We start from the raw sequence: 14,467 nt of genomic DNA on the forward strand, positions 1-14,467 counted from the left end.
GAATGGCCACTAAACCTGAGCACCATGAATTTCACTCTAACACAGCACCACCAAGTCAGTAACAGACGTCCTGTGAGCTCTTCGTGTGACAACAGCTCATAGACCGGGCCAAATCCCAAACTTGTGTTATTTTTGTATCCACAGAACATGGTTGTTTTCAGCTCACATAGACCAAGACCATTTATTATTACCAGGGAACTAATCATTCTTGATGGTGTGTGTTTTTACTATAAGGTTGCACTTTGAGAATTTCAAAAATTCCAAATTTTCACAGATTCCTTGTATATGGAAACTAGGAAGCACTATAAAGGCAACTTTAAAACAGGCATCTGGTTTGTGTTTGAGCCAGCAATCTGTGCATTCGATCAAAAATGTAAGATGACATCAGAAGAAGTAGGGTACAGAGTGCCAGCCAACCTTTTTTCCGGTTCCTCTCTACATACAGGCTGGTTTTCTCACAGTTTTTCCCATTTGTGAGAAACTAGGGTACACAAAACTAATGGCTGAAACACAAACAGTAGCTGCAGCAACAGCCACCAGCAAAGTGAGAGCAGTGGAGGCAGCCACAGGGATAAAATAAAGGAGAAAATTGAATTCTTTAACAGACCTGTAGCTTACCCTTGCCTTCTTGCCATTGTATGAACCTCACAGGTAGCACCACTTGTAAACCAGCACTTAAACCGCTGGTAATCTAGAACTTTACCTTCCTGATACAGTGGGAAAGCATGCGTCTTCCCAACCTTTCCATGGGATCTTAGGCAAGAAATTTGAAAATAAGACCAAATCACAGGCCACCACACTTAAAAATCCTGGTCTTAGGATTTCTTAAATCACAGTTCAAAGTTTCCTCAAGCCACTGAATACTTCAATCCTGATACGTAGTGCACAGACAAGGTTTGTTACACAGGAGGGTTTATAGGAATTATGATTATTAAACAATACATCATCTTTTGATGATTAATATGTGCAGGCTCATCAGCTCAGTCTCAAATAATTATTCTTTCAGAAAACTCACTTAAAAGTTGAAAAAGGACTTGATGTACTTTGTAACCCATGCTACGTGAGAGGAAAAACATCAGACACTTGAATTGAACAACTGGTGCCAAGTACGACAAAATGAAACAGCAAATATTCTTTAGGAGGTCACTGGCAAAGAACTTCAGATCACGTCTATGAGTTCACTATTATGTCTCCTAAACATTTTCCCCCTAACCTCAAGAAGACATAAAAATATTTTTGGGGGGAAGTAACTTTCAATAGATTATTTTGGAAAGAACATATCCAGTCTGGGGAAAAGAACATAAAGTATGTATCACTACTTGACACAGCTAATGTCCCTGCAGGAAGGAAGTGTTCTGTTTCAAGACAGAAAGATTTTTCCTAACGGAAGTAGAAAATGGCTTGTCATTGCCCTGTGTATACAGATCTTAACAAAAAGAAATCATTCTGCGGACATCAATCTGAAGATTAAATTTTCAAGATCTGTTCAGTAAAAATGGAAACTGAGCAATTTTCCCCTAAACACAGAAAACGTATTGTGAAGCTGCTACATAAGAAAAACAGAATATACAGTGATGCTACCACAAACGGTATGTAGGAGGGGAGTGGGAGCGTGGGCAGATGCACAATAACATAGAAAGAACACAGTACCAGAAAAAGGGTGGCTTTTCTCTAAAAAGCATTTGTCATCATTAGCTCTGAATGTAGAAATATATAAGTCATGAGATTCAACAAATTCCCATTTGGGATAATAAAGTTTATAAGACTTGAACCCATACAAAGTCTTGCGTGATTTGTGAATAGGCTGCGAGCAACTAACCTCACTATGAGGTCCACAGGTGTGTGGCTGCATTATTAGGGTTACAGCTCCCTTCTGCCTGATTTACAAACCGGCATAAAGCATTAACTTCCTGACCTGATCTCCTAATTCCAGTCTCCAGGCTTTGTTGTTTTAACCTGATCCACCAGCTGAGACAAAAGGCTACTGCACTGCAGTGCTTTACTAGCCACAGCTATATTCAGCACTTGGTTTTAACTGCCACCTTTCAGGTGGAGAGACATGATTTGCTGAGCAAATCAGCATTTTCTGTCTATAGAAACCTACCAGACGAAAATCAACAGTAATTGAGTACAAGAGGAGAGGATGTAAACAAGTGATTATCTTCCTTGAAGCATATCCACTAACAGGGGTCCATCTCATAAAGATGAGGTCCTCTCCACATAAATCATGTGGGCAGCGCAAAAACCAAGTTAAAACCAAGCTGAGAAATAATGCCAAAAAGCGTGACTGAAATCTATTCCCATCATTTACCAAAAAAGGGAGGCAGTGATGGGGTGGGAAAAGCCTTTCATGCCTCAGAGCCAGGATGGAGACTGTTCTTTCCAGTTCTAAGCTGCTAGCACATTCAGAAAAAAGGCTGGAAATCAAAATTCAAACAGCTAAAAATGGGAAAGGGCTGTCCCAGTCAATAGTTTGGTAGCGATGAAAGCTGGGCAATTCGACCTTTTGTTTAGAGTTGTGGAGGACCCTTCTGAACAAGGCAGACCGCAATTCTGCAGGGGAGCTGCGTTCCCTCTGCAGTGATGCACTGCCTAATTTGTGCACAATATCTAACAAGTACATCTAGGTGTTATTTTGCAACCATACAACAACTGTCTCTGTCCTTACAAGTTGTGCAGAGATTTAAACTCCCCCTCCTTGCTGAAAGGCAGGACACATTAGACCAAGCTTGTTGATGTGCATGCACAGCCTTAGTGGCCTAGAAACCCGAGAACACAGACTCAAAGATTTAGCTCACCTCTACCCAGAAGCACAGACGTCGACCTATCTCTCTGCTGTCATTCTCATGAGGTTAAATGTCAGAGGTAGGCATCCTTGTCCCTCTGGTCAGGAAACTCTTCCTGAACACCTCCTCGTGAGGGATAAGGATGGAAACGATGGAATATTTTTGATAGGGACCAAAATATTTGGTGTTCCAGAGCAGTGTAACAATGTACTTAATTCAACTATTTAAAGCAATTTGGATGGCTTGTACATATTAACATATTCAGCCACTTTAATATCTACAGAATTACACATTCCAAGGAAAAAAAAGGCAAAATAATTCTTGTGGAAAGTAAAAACACATAGCTAACTATGGAAGTATATGCTACATTTATAAATTGCCTCCTGTCTCACTGACTGTTTAATCCACACCCTTATAAATAAGTTATACAGGTAGCAATTGCCCTAATTCTGAAGGTACACTAACCCTGGAAGTGTGTTAGCAATCACATGTCCACGCTATATAGGTCTCACTTTATATTTTCCTGAAAGAAAAAATATTAAGGTTAAAAAAAGGCTCTACACTCTCTCAATCTCATGTTACTGAATATGTGAAGACAATGTGTTCCAGAAAGCTCTAGGCTGGAAATTAGTGTCACTGAACTGGTACTAAAAAAATAATATATAAAGTTACATTCTGGCTTTCTTTTTTTTTTTTTTTTTTTTGTACCTTGATTACATCTATTTTATTAATTGAAAAGCGACAATACAGAACAAGAAATGAAAAACGGCAAGTTATGGCACATATATTAATAGACATAAATCAGACCAGTCTCAATGTCTTTCCCTTCTTTTCTGTTACACCACCTGGGTACAATTGACAGCACTGACACATTTAGTGGTCAGTACAAAAAACACATTACAGATGACATAGGCATATTTGCAATACCATACCCTCCCTTGCACAGCGGGTTGCTGTCTTATAGGTGTTCAGTTCAACACTGCCAAAAGTCAAATGTAATTAATAATTACACCAGAAAAAAAAAAAAAAAAAGAGATACTGCTTAGCTACCCTCATCTTGAAAAAGCGACTGAAAATACTCATCTACTCTTAGAAAATTATTTCTTCCTCTATCACAGATGAAAAAAACTGAGATCGTATGGTTACATTTGCTCCTAAGAACGTAATCACTGTGGGATGAGTCTTCTGTCCCCAGCAGTGGCCAAAAATCAGATACCTAGCAAGGGGTAGAAGAGAGAAAACAGATGATATTTTCAAGTACTCTCCTGGCTTCTGGTCATTTCAGACTGACGGGCATCTGTGCTAGACATTTCAGTTTATATGGTCATCCTCACAGGCTGTTTTCCATGAACTTATTCAGTCTCTTTCTGAACCTTTCCAAGTTTCCAGCATCCATGGCATATTAAGGCAGAGTTCTGCAGTTAACTACACATTCAAAGTACTATTGTCACCGTAAGCACTAAGAGATCAGCAAAGGCAAGATAAAATACGTGTCATTCTCAAATCACAAAAGTCCTTGCAGTCATCCTTTATTACTGTCCAAGCTGTGCCATGACAAAGCAATGCTTTGCACACACCACCAACTTTCTGAACACCAAAAATAGGATTTAGAAAAACCCTTCAGAGCCTGATGTCTCCGGTTTAAATAAATACACCAGTCTTGAGGTAAAGACATTCCAGCTGTACCAAAGTTAGCAATTCAAGAAGCATATTTTTTTTATCAGAATCCTAAATAAACTAGATAGACACTTCTGGCAAGAGTGCCCATTTTGCAGTATTCTGATGACAGCTAAGTTGCATTAATTCTAAATATTGTTCCACTTATTTTAGTTTTCATATGGATTGAAAATATTGATGTTGCATTCTATTTTAACCAAGTCAAACAGGGCTTCACCCAATAGCTCACTAAGGGCAACAGCAGACATTTTATTGATTTAAATGGACTTTGGATCATGACCATAATCATTTAATTCAACACTACATCGTGCCTCCTCATCTTCCTTCCTGCCCTATCTTCTTTCATCTTTGAATATTGTGTTCAGTTTTGATCTTGTGAGGAAAGAAGCTGCTATTAATACAAAGAAGGAGCTGAGGAATCAATTCTGAAGGTGTTGCAGATCTGCCATGTCCAAGTCCCAAAACCCACAGTGTGTTCCTCAGGCTCCCTCCTGACACTCACTAGTGACTGCACTTACATCTGCTGGACCCGCTGCAAAGAGATCAGCCACTGGCCCATGCAGGGCCCCCTCTCCTGCAGGGGCAGCTTGCCAATCTAGTCTCTGCTCTGCTGACACCACAAGTGAGGCCACCCACAGCCAAAAACAGGGCAGCTTGTTGGGGTCTGCATCATCCTGCTTGCTCCCCAGCTACCACCTAGTGTCATGGACAAGTGGTCCAACACCCTGAGAGAACGCTCCTGTCCCTAATCCCATGAGGTGGGTACCTGCCTCGTCATTGTGAGCAGATGTAGGCTTTCTAGCTGGAAGACAAGAAAGCTGAAGGGAGCAGCTAAGACTTGAGAGCTTTTGATTTTTATGATAAAAATAAGTCGTTTAATTTTTTTTTTGCTTGAATGTCTTCCCATATAGTGATCTGGCCTGTTCTCAGAAGGCTTTTTTCCATCTTTTTTTCTGAGCATTTTCATTATAGCCAGATACTGCTGAATTACATTAGTTCTGAAAGACAGGGCATATTTTAAGCTCAAGGGTAATTACCTGAAAAAAAAGTCACAGAAAGCAAGTTGTATGCTGAAAGGTGCTTGCATATAGTTCACTTGTGTCCCTGATGGATCAATCCTACCGCTTGTGAATTAAAAAGTCCTATTACTTGTTTTCCCAGAAACCAGGGGAGTCTTTCCAATGAGCTGTCTGAAAAGTCAAGTGGAGGGCTCTTGATTCTAACCCCACTAACTTAGCTGATGTAATATTATCCTGTTACAATAATGTGGCTGGACTACAGTGTTTTATGTAATATAACAAATTTAACAGGAACATTTATTGATCTGGAAACAGAATTCCATTATCTCAAAGCTAATCACTTTGGGGTGCTGTAAATAAAATAACTTTCCAAATGATAACAATACAACAAATAATTATGCCTGGGCAACAAAAGCATGTAACAGGAAAACCGACTTGGTAGCCACTGCATTGGAAGTCTGTAAGCCAGCGTGACCCAGATCTCATCCACTTTAAATCCTTTCAGTTGCAATCTAGATGCTGCACATAATCAGCTCTGCTTAAGCATCCTTGCTCTTACATGTATAAGTGTGCCTGCACTTCAGTGTTGGACTAGGTCACATGGATTCACATTTGAATGGGCTCTATCTACCTTGAATTAAATGATTCCATGTCCATAGCTATCAAAACAAAGACTTGATTGCTACCTATACAAATATTATTGTATATATATTCGTATACGTAGCAGTCTGACCCCCAAAATGAGCCTTCCAAAATTAAAGATGGCTCATAAAACAAGCAATTGTCTTTCACAGTTTGTTTCAGTTTGCAAAGTATAGAAGGAGAGTATGACCAAGTGATGTGCCTTTATATTTCTGCCTACTGTGTAAATGGTCTTTAAAGGGCATTTCCATCACCAACATACCATCAGGACTAATGATATGGTTAGTTTTCACCTACCCACCTGCAATCTGGCTTGGAGCCTGAGTGCTTAGGCCACAAGAGTGGATATAAAAACTAAAGTGACTACACACAACCACTCCTAAGAAAGATTCTAACTACACAATTTCCAAAACACATCAGCAATAATGCACCTTAAGTAACAACCTGCAGAAGCCTAGTATGCCTGCTCTAAAGCCAATAATTTCTCTTGTGCTTGTTTGATGTAATAAAAACATAAAGAAGAGTTAGATAGCACATTGCTTCAGCAAATACTTATGGCAAAGAGATGTATCGTTTGTCTTCCAAGCACACTTTCCCACTTATAACAAGAAAACACCTATCTGATACTTGTTTATGAAAACACAGGATAAAATTTTGTATTATGGATTCTCAAAGACTATTTTTAGATACTCCCCAAATTAACAACCACATTAAGCACATAAACATATGAAACTCTTCTTCTAAACTAGGTATTTTTCATCTTTTCCTCACAAAAGGTTGAGATTCCTTCACATTCAGAGTCTCTCCCCCCGCACCCAAATAACTTTAGAGGTTCCAGTGTCTGCCCAAACCAATCTATAGAACAGCTTTATTGCCTGCAAGGCGCTGAATGCCTCTGCCCTGCACACACACTGCCAAACCCTGCCGTTAGCACGCGTTCATTTGCCCGGGACAGAAAAAGCACGGAAGGCATTTACTGCAGAGCGAATCCCCAGGAGGAGAGCTCTCGGCTCCCCCAGAGCTGCCGGGCACCTTCGGCAGCGCTCACCACTTGGTGCTCACGGGGACAGGGCGGCGGGGCGAAGGGGACCGGCGGGGCGGGCGGGCAGCACCATGGAGAGCGCCCGGCGCCGCCTGCCCGCCCGGCCTGCCGGGAGCGCCACGGGGCCCGCCGGTCCCCTCCGCACGCCCGCGTTCGTGCCCGTTTAGAACTGCGGCCCAGCCGCTCTCGGATGCGACGTGGGGCCCCGGCAACGAGCGGTGTGGCTGGCCCGCGGCGCTGCTGCGAGCTCACCACCCCAGGCTTCTGCTCACCTCCGAAACCCTCTGCTCGGATCCTGCAAGGGGGGCAAAAAGCAGAGAGACCACGAAGAACCTTCACATTCCTAGTGAAATAATTTTGCCAGTGGTGAATGCTAGGTCTCGAAAACGACTAATACATTTGGACTAAAAGCCGAGGTCTAGAACAGCTAAAAAGTCAAATTCCAAATCCAAGCCAGCCAGCTCTGATTACTGTGGCATATGCTAATTTCTGTGGAAAACACGCAGTCAAGCTAAGCACAAACTGTCCCCGCTCCCGCCGCGAGGGCCTGCGGAATGCAGAGCAAATGAGCGGCGAACGATCCCCCTCCCCTGGTCACGCAGCGCTAAGGCAGCGGTAGGTTCCTATAGCTATTGCAATTTTGCAGCAGCCCAAGCACAAAGTTTTGGGATGGCTAAAATACACCCTTGCTCTAGCTGCAAATGCCGCGCTAAGCATCCAGGTTCACCTAGGTACTTAGTCTGTTCGGGACACCAACAGTATCCTTATTCACAGGTGTATTTTCCCATGTAACTTTCTGAGAAGCTCTGAAACAGCTTGCCAAGGATAACTGGATAGGGTTTAATTAACTAACTTGTAAATTCCCCTACGGTAAAATCCTGCTAAAAACAAGATGACACTGACACTGGTAACCAAGAGGTGGTAAATGACTAACTTCATGAGAGAAAGGCCCTACTGTACATACTCTGCCTTCATTCCACTGTCCTACCACCGTTTGGATAGGGTAGATCAGGGTAAGATGGAGCAAGATGCTGTCTGTATCACCTACACCACTAAAGCCTTGGTGGCCCAAAGATACAGACTACTAGGGAATTTCTACACAAAGCACCCAAGAAGATCCAAATGCCCCTGAGGTAGCAGAAGCGGAGACTGGTGACAAGTAGCATTCCTCAGGGGTCCATCGGGACCAGCGGTGTTCAACATCTTTGTCAGCGACATGGACAGTAGGATTGAGCGCATCCTCAGCAATATTGCCAACACCACCAAGCTGTGTGGTGTGGTTGACGTGCTGGAGGGAAGGGATGCCATCCAGGGAGACCTTGGCAAGCTTGAGAGGTGGGCCTCTGCGAACCTCATGGAGTTCAACAAGGCCAAGTGCAAAGTCCTGCACCTGGGTCAGGACAACTCCCAGTATCAAGACAGACTGGGAGGAGAATGGATTAAAAGCAACCCCGAGGAGAAGGACTTGGGGGTGCTGGTGGATGAAAAGCTCAGCATGGCCTGATAATACACACTTGCAGCCCAAAAAGCCAACCAAATCCTAGGCTGCATCAAAAGAAGCATGACCAGCAGGTCAAGGGAGGCAATTCTCCCCCTCTACTCCGCTGTGGTGAGACCTCACCTGGAGTACTGCGTTCAGCTCTGGAGTACCCAACAGGAGGAGGACATGGACTTGTTGGAGCGAGTCCAGAGGAGGGTCACAAAGATGATCAGAAGGCTGGGAGCACCCCTCCTATGAAGACAGGCTGAGAGAGTTGGGGCTGTTCAGCCTGGAGAAGAGAAGGCTCCGGGGAAACCTTATAGCAGCCTGCCAGTGCCTAAGAGGGCTGACAGGAAAGCTGGAGACGGACTTTTTACAAGAGTAGGTAGTTTACAAGCAATAGGACAAGGGGGGATGGTTTTAAACTAAAAGAGGAGCAATTTAAATTAGATACCAGGAAGTTCTTCACTATGAGGGTGATGAGGCGCTGGCACAGGCTGCCCATAGCAACTGCGGGCGCCCCATCCCTGGCAGTGCTCAAGGTCAGGCTGGATGGGGCTTGTAGCCACCTGGTTTAATGGAAGATGTCGCTGTCCATGGCAGGGTGTGGGAACTAAAGGATCTGTAAGGTCCCTTCCAATCCAAACGGTTCTGTGATTCTATGAAATGAAGAAACATTTTCTTTATGTGATAGATAAAAGCCAGAAAGCAATGTCTAATGACCAAACCCAGCGGCAGGCCTCTGACCAGCATATAACCCACTACTGAAGGCCCTGCCTCATGAGCTTCTGCTGGTCTTGGATTAACAGTCTACATTCTTCAGGAAGCACCTGGCAGGTGACCTTTTAAAAGTATTTCACAAGCTATTACAGGTACCTTTTATAAATAACATCAGTTTTAAAACAGTCATTTTGAGTCAGCTAAAGATAAACTCCTCCGAAATTACAGGGAATGTAGTTCACTGTCCTTCTATAACTTGAAAACATAACGTAGATCTCACTTCCAAAACACTAGCCTTCTTTTCTTGTCCTTCCTAAAAGTAATACCCTCATTATAGGCCCCTCATTATGGGACCATATAACAAAAAACTCCACATAAACACAAAAAGCACAGGAGACCACTGCTATCATACATACTTCCAGTAGCTATGGGCATTTCAAGGACTATGAAATGTAATTTTCACTTTTACATTTTTATATTAAGAATCCTACATATTTTTAATGGCTAGTGTTTCTACAGCATTCAGGGAATTCTGAGACCAATGTAGGAAGTTTACTGGAATGCGTCTGGTCTGTCAAGAAGCAGCTTGGCTTCTTGTCAAAAGGACTTTCAGATCACCCCTGCAGTGCTGCACTGGAGAGGCACAAATGCAGCCCTCAGTAAATTATTTTCTTACAACGGTAGATTGAAATGATTTGGGCAGTTGGATCACTGATCTGTGTAAGTGTGCCAGGCCAGAACTGTGTTCACATTGAACTGAACTGGTCTGATTCTGGATTTGTACTGAAGACAAAACACATTCTAGATCTGAAGCTGATTTGCAGAGGCAACTGTATATTTCAAGCTAAATACAGGAAAATATATTTGATGCACAGCTTTTTCTTTTACTGTCAAATCTGTCCCACCAGGTAAAAGACCTTGTCCATAACAGTACACCTTCAGTTACATGGAACAAAGCATTCTCCAGAATCAAGAGACATCTCTGACACACGGAAAGGCATACATTACCATGAATTTGTTCCTGAAGCGCCTTCAATTTCCATTAATTCCTGTGGAAGATGAAGATGAAGAGCTTGTCTTCTCAAACAACTAACAGGAATGGTCCCAATTCATAGCTAGAATACAGGCAGCACTCTGTCTAGATTAATCATAATCTTCACTTTAAAAGCAGGGTCTTTCTAAAAGGAATAATTTCTGAAAAACATTTTGTGACTTCTTGGGAGCCTTGGGAATAAAGACCTTACAAAGAAGAAGCTGTCTGAACCACTTTGCCAAACAACCTCTTGCTATTATGGAGATTTGAAAATGCACTGCAGAGATCGTTAGCAAAAAATGTATCCTTGCAAAAGTATACTGTAATTTGACATGCCTGATGTAATTGGAAGCCTTACTGTAACTCAGCTGAGTTCATCAAATGACGCCCCTTGACTATCACTACATATTTAGTGATTTTACATTTCACCCAACACAGTAGCATTAAAAATGAGGAATAAAGAATATGGCAATTTATCCATTCCCTCGACCTTACTCTGAAAGTCAAAAATAGAATGCTCTCACTTGGAGCCCTGGAAGTTTGCAATGTGTAGAACGAGATGCTCCTAAGAACATCATCTTTGAAAATCAGACATCTATCTGATCGTAGTTGAGCTGACTGACAGTGTGACAGTGGTTGGCATGGAATAGAAAGGCTTCTGCAAAAATCTAAGCAAAACTGACCCTCGGCTGCCAGAGCAGTTCAAATTCGAGCTGGCCATATTAATTTGTATAGATGTGGCAAAAGGGCAGATGATTTATCCACATGGCTTGAGGCTGTGCTCTACATTGGAAAGGGATAAAGGCAGCACATAAAGGCTTCATGTTAAAAAGGAAGACAAAAAGAACTGTGCCTCAGTCTGGACCAAATGCATAATTCATCCCAGGCTTTCCCTCACAGCTCCGTTTATCATCCTTGAGCTCTTGCAAAGGGCAAAACAAGCTTGTACCTGCACAACATACAGCACTGGATTGCAGGAAGCATTTTAATTCCACTCTGCCACATTAGCACTCCTGGAGCACTTGTGAGGAGAGTGCTGAAGAGAGGCTGTCCTCCTTCCCAATCACAGAGCTGCCAGACCAAGAATACCTTTCCAGACATGCAAGTTCTACTGATGACACTAACAATTACCAAAGATGAGTTTCAAAGCGGGAGTTAACTGGTTTGTATGGAAAAGGCAGAAGCTGGACCTCACAGTGAGGGATAACAAAGAAACACTAGCTAATGTTTAGCACGCCACTGGGGACATGAGAAACCTAGATTCACAGTCCCAGGTGTCCTATCACCTCAATGAATGAATGGCCCAATTAAAATGCTATTATTTATGTAAAGTAGAACAGCTCCAAAAAAGGAACCACAGACTAGTCAGGCACTAATATATTAATTTGGGACTTCAGAAAGCTCTCTGAATCAAAAACTCTCCAAGTAAAGCCTGAACCACCAGTCTTTCAACGGGCGCCTGACCCCGTGCAGCGGAGCATACTGTCGAAGTACTGAGTCAGCCAACATGTCCGCATGGTAGAGCATGCTGGCCAGGCGTAGCAGCAGGAAAGGCGCATCAGCAGGAAAGGCACATCAGCACATCGTGCCCCATCTTTTAGCTGAGTTAAACTGTAGCCTTGCACTGACATGTTTATCCTGTCTTTATTGGTGCTGGCTTGAAGGTCACTGCACTGTCCACCATAGCACAATGCAGAGGTATCCTGAAACGTCATCTTTTCTATATTGAAGGAAGTATTTGCAAGCTTTTCAAAATTCCTAAATAAAACAATAAAATCTCTGGGATTCACCTCTCCATAACTGCAACCAGCCAGCAAAGAGGATTTACTAGTCCTTTCCCGTCCTTTAGTTGTCATGTCTTTTCTTTGAGGACACAAGGATGCACAGCAAAGGGCTTTCTTAATAAAAATCAGTCTTTAATTCATCAGCTGGGACTGAAATTTGTGTCTGGCTAACAGTGAACAATATGCAAAACAACAGCGAGCATGCGAGTAAAGCCTATGCTGTGGTACTACGTTATGTTTCTCCAAACTAGCAGGTTCAGATCCTACAAGATCTGAAGAGTCTAAATACTCTTTAATTCAGGGAAGTCAAAAAAGTCTGGGTTCAGATAAAAGCACTACTGTGAACTTAAACAACAGTAATTCTTTTCTCAGGCATTTCAGAGCCATTGTGCATTCTTCTGGCTAGCTCACAATATCCAAGTGCCCCTTCAATGCACTGCGTTCATATTAAGACAAAAGGACTGCCCGGCCAGAAAAAAGCATCTCGGTGGTCTCAAGCAAGTAAAAGAGGTGTATGAACTGCACTAGCTAAGCAGCATTCTAGTCTTGGACACACACTTGTCTCTACTAAGCTAAACAATAGTTTCCATGTGGTCTTTGGTCCTGGCTCCTGGAAAAGCAAGCTTCACCTTTGTCTTTCCACAGCTAAAACAGAACTTGCACACCCTCGAGAGGCAAGGTTTGCGAGGAGGAATAATTTACCTGGTTATACGGAGTTTTTACGGTAAGTAGGATTGCAGAAGCGTATCCCAGGTGTCCCCTTTTCCTCTCCCTAGAAGTTTACACCCCAAATTGAAAAAAATTGAAATATCTATCATTTGCATCATCCCTGCACGTACATGATTTTGTACAATTATTACTAAAACTAGACAAGAGATGCAGAGGGGTATTGCATCCCAGCAGAGAATAGCATTATATATAGCAATGTCGTACTAAGTGCTGCATTTTACATATGAATAATAAGTCCATGCCTTAGGATAAGGATGTTTAGCTTTTTTAATGGTCATACACCAGATATACCGGTATGTTACATGTATTTTTCAATAAAAGAGAGGGGTGGCAGAGAGGAACCACTACGTACTGACTGTAACACCCTGCACTGCTCCAGGAGTGCAGGAGTCAGGAATGAAGCTCAGCCTGGAAAAGGGGTAAAAAGGTTTGCTTTAATACTTGTCTTACGGGTTCCTGCTACTCAAATATATTTTAACTGGCGATAAATCAAATTATTTTTCCCCAAGCAGAGCCTGTCGCCGGTGATGGCAACTGGAGCTGCGGCAGAGGACCACACGATGGCACTCCTGGTCCGCTGGCCCCAGCAGCCACCCGTCGCCAGCCCCAAGCCTCACCGCCAGGATGCTCCAAGGATAAGCCGGCAGGTTACCAGTCGGGCTTGAACTGTATTAACAGTCTTTGATACAGTTTAATAGCTTAATTTAGAACAACAAAAAGTTGACCACCAGGCAAGTGTTTTTTTCTGCTTGAAATAAAAAGTAAACTACTTTTCCAATAATTTCACACTTCTCGTGGGGAAGGACTCCTCCAGATTGTCTGGGCCAGGGCAGTGACCCGGTAATTCTGCTGGCCTGCAGGAACTGTTATCTGTGACCCTGCCACTCTCCGGCTATAACTCCGGCAGATGGGTGCTCCCAGCAAAGGCTCTCCACTCCCCCGCATCCTGAAGCAGGTAGGAAGAGGAAAGCTAAACAGCAAACCATTCTGAGTTCCTCCTCGCAGAAAGCCTGCCATAAAACCGAGGACTTGACCATGATGCCCACGGTATTTTAAACACGCAGATCTAAGGAAATGCTGTGGGCAATGCTCAGACCTCCCGGCAGCCAGTGGGATGGTGCTGGTTTCACCACCTGGTGCCCAGAGCTCTCCCTGGCAGCAGCTGCTCAGGACTCCCTGGGTGCATTTCTTTTCTAAATGTTTCACACTGCAACAAGCACAAATAGTGGCACACAACTTGGCATGCTGCTCAGCACAGCCATCCCTTAAATTAACCTAGAGCTAATTTTAGCGTAACAGGTGCTCACAAACTTGAATAGGCCATATGACCTTGACATATCTGATTTTATATTGCATTTAAGATAAAGCACTCTGCTTTCATCACCCTCTGTACCACTTCAAGAAAGAGCAGAGTGCCTGCTGCTTTTTTGCACCATGGTACCTTTCTTATTTCTCCAAATTTGCTACTGTGACATGGCTTAATATTGGCACATTAAGGAGGTTACATCATACAATCTATGGTGTAACTCTGCAGATAATATTCAGAGGAACATTA

The 14,467-nt window shown here is 43.0% G+C and overlaps 1 protein-coding gene across 18 annotated transcripts in view; it reads right to left on the reverse strand.

Annotated features, from left to right (window-relative positions):
- ANK2 (ankyrin 2) overlaps positions 1-14,467 on the reverse strand; it is a 355,697-nt gene that overhangs the window by 200,776 nt on the left and 140,454 nt on the right. The gene's annotated exons all lie outside the window — the stretch shown is intronic.

Source organism: Falco naumanni, chromosome 1, assembly GCF_017639655.2.
Source record: "Falco naumanni isolate bFalNau1 chromosome 1, bFalNau1.pat, whole genome shotgun sequence".
Lineage (NCBI taxonomy): Eukaryota > Metazoa > Chordata > Aves > Falconiformes > Falconidae > Falco > Falco naumanni.